The following is a 3,354-nucleotide window of genomic DNA, read 5'->3' on the forward strand; positions in this document are numbered from 1 at the left end:
AGGCTAAAAAATTTTGGCAACAGAATTTTCAGTGATAACACCTTCCATACAACATCAATCCCTTCACGGATGAGGTATTGTGTGACATTGCTCCCCTTGATGTTTGTGATGTATTATTAGGCCAACCATACTTGTGGAAGTGACATGTTATGTATGAGTCAAGGCCTCGTGCTGTTATTGTTACTTTGGGAAATAAGTTGTACAGGATACCGGAGGTAGCACCACCTACTTGTAGGAATTTATAGGGTAAGTTCCTCAGACAGAACACCAAAGGACACCGCTCACAAACAGATCACAGATCAATACACCAGTATTCTTGACGTGGTTAAAACCCTCAAAGAGAGAAACAGTCCACGGCCTGAGCTAACGCGGCCACTTTAGGAAATTTATTAATAAAAGAATGAAAATTTACATAAGCTTATCTCATGAACGATTACCCTACAAATGACCCTCCATGCACTTTAAATAGAGATCATGGACCAATCAGGTGATAAGCCATGGATCAAGTGTCAGTAATACCGAGTAGAGAATGAATCGTCAGATCACTTCATGTCTGGAACATATCGTGACCATCGGATTGTAAGTTACAAAAGTACATAGTAAAGAAACACACTTTACCTAACTCTACACAAGACCAAGTTATACTTAACTATTTCCAATGTGTCGGAATATCCTAACATCCCCCTTAAGAACAACTTGAGATAGGATTGAAGGATGTACAAATATGACACAATAGGAGACAGAAGGAGGCATTAGAGCCTATCCCCCCTTAGTGAAAACTTCCTGAACTCCAACCGTAAATCGAAGTTTATCAAACTTCGCCTCTGTGAGAGCCTTTGTAAAGATGTCTGCAACTTGATCATCTGTTGAACAATATTGCACTTCAAGAACATGGTCATGAATGAGCTTTCTGATGAAGTACATGTGCAGTTCAATGTGTTTTCTGCACTGATTAGACTGGATCTTTGCATAGTTGAATGGCACTTTGATTATCACACCCAATTGTAGTCAGATGTTGCTGCTGAAAGCCAAACTCTAACAGGATTTGATGAAGCCATAGGGCTTCCTTACTATCTTCTACAGCACCATGATACTCTGCTTCTACTGAAGAAAGAGAAATGGCACTTTGTTTCTTGCAAGCCCATGTAATAGGTCTTGAACCGAGAGTGAACACATAACCTGTAGTAGACTTCCGATCATCAGGGTCACCAGCCCAATCAAAATCAGTGAAACCAACCAATAGAGGAGATGCTTCTGCACTGTAAGGAATCTCAAACTGAACTATGCCTCGAACATAATGAAGTATTCTTTTAGCTTCTTTCCAATGACTTTCATGTGGGTTTTTCGTAAACCGAACAATAAGCTCAACAACAAAGTAAAGGTCAGGACAAATATGGGTCAGATACAAAAGTTTTCCTACAAGTTGACAGTATAAGGTAGCATCAACTTCATGGGAATTACAAGTGACTGAAAGTTTGGCTCCAAACTGAAAGGGAGAAGGGGTTGGCTTATAGTCTTCCATGTGAAAATGGTGTAGAAGATCACAGGCATACTTGGACTGGGAAAGGTAAATACCTTCCTTGGATTGCAAGACTTGAAGACCAAGAAAATAATGCAAGTGTCCTAAGTCTGTCATTTCAAACTTCTTTTTAAGGCTGAAATTTACATGGTTTATAAGGTTGGGATCACTACCAGTAAGGATAAGATCATCAACATAAAGAACAATAATGATAAGAGACTTGCCCACTTTCTTGGTGTAGACAGTATTGTCAGAATGACACCTAGAAAAGCAAGTTTCTAAAAGAAAGCTATCCATTTTGGCATACCAAGCCCGAGGGACTTGCTTGAGACCATAAAGGGATTTCTTAAGCCAACATACAAGGCTAGAGTCTTTTTGTATAAAGCCAATAGGTTGTTCCATATAGATTTCTTCATGCAAGTCCCATGCAAAAAGGCATATTTAACATCCATCTGATGGACTTCCCATTTGAAAGAGGCAGCAAGGGAAAGCACAAGGCGGATAGAGTTCATTTTGGCAATAGGGGAGAAGGTTTTAGTATAGTCAATGCCTTCAACTTGTGAAAAACCATTAGCAACAAGACGAGCTTTATGTTTATCAACTTTTCCATCTGGTCCATACTTGGTTCTGTAAACCCATTTTCATCTAACAAGTTTTCGTCCCTTTGGAAGAGGAATAAGATCCCATGTATCATTTCCCAATAATGAACGATATTCTTCATTCATAGCTACATCCTAATCTGGATGGCCTAAAGCTTCTGCGAAGGTGTCAGGATCATAATTCACTGGAGCTTGAGCCAGTAAAGAAAAGGCTCTATCAAACTGAGAACGTGTACGTCGCTGATCTGTAGGATCATCGGCAAGAGCACCTGCTGCATCCCAAGTAGCACAGACCCATTTTGGAAGCTGAGGAGCTGAAGAAGGATCTTGAGAAGGTGGGGGAGGATTGTAATCCTTGCTTTCATCATCTGAAGAAGAAATATTTTCAGAAGTAGAAGGAATAGAGAGAGGTGGCACATCCACCGAACTAGGCTCGTAGGCCGATATATTTTCAGCAAACTTTACATCTCTTCTAATGATAACATTTTTGGACTTAAGTGGAATAAGTCTATATCCTTGAACATCTTCAGAATATCCAACCAAAATAATTTTTTCACTCTTAGGTTCTAAATCTTTATGTTTCTCATCTAGAATATGGGCCCATGTTTCACTTCCAAAAACATGAAAGTGACTTACATCTGGTTTAATTGAGCTCTATGCTTCTTCTGGAGTGATATTCTTTAAAACCTTAGTAGGAGTGCGATTTACTATGTAATTTGCACAGTTAATTGCTTCTGCCAAAAAATTAAGACTAAGTCCTTTAGATTGAAGCATACAATTAGCCATTTCCTTTAAGGTGCGATTCTTCCTTTCAGCTACACCATTTTGTTGTGGAGTATATGGAACAATATGTTGCATTTGAATTCCATTCTCAGTGCAAAAGTTGATGAATTTGTTGTTAACATATTCTCTGCCATTATCAGATCTTAGCTTAAGAATTAGATGTCTAGATTTTTTTTCAACAAAGGCCTTAAAGGCCAAGAACATGTTAAATACTTCACTCTTGAGTTTTAAGAAGTGTACCCAAGTGCGTCTAGAGAAATCATCAATGAAAGTTAAGAAATACTTGTAGCCAGAGAAGGAAACAACTGGAAGTGGACCACATAAATCACTATGCACAAGTTGTAAAGGGGCTGAGGCGTGCCAAGAGGCACATTTTTCAAAACTATCCCGATGATGTTTCCGAGTACACATCCGAAACAAACACCATCTCTGCAAGATACCATTGGAAGACCT

Source organism: Pinus tabuliformis, chromosome Q (assembly GCF_031772625.1).
Source record: "Pinus tabuliformis cultivar Carrire ecotype Pingquan chromosome Q, CPIR1, whole genome shotgun sequence".
NCBI lineage: Eukaryota > Viridiplantae > Streptophyta > Pinopsida > Pinales > Pinaceae > Pinus > Pinus tabuliformis.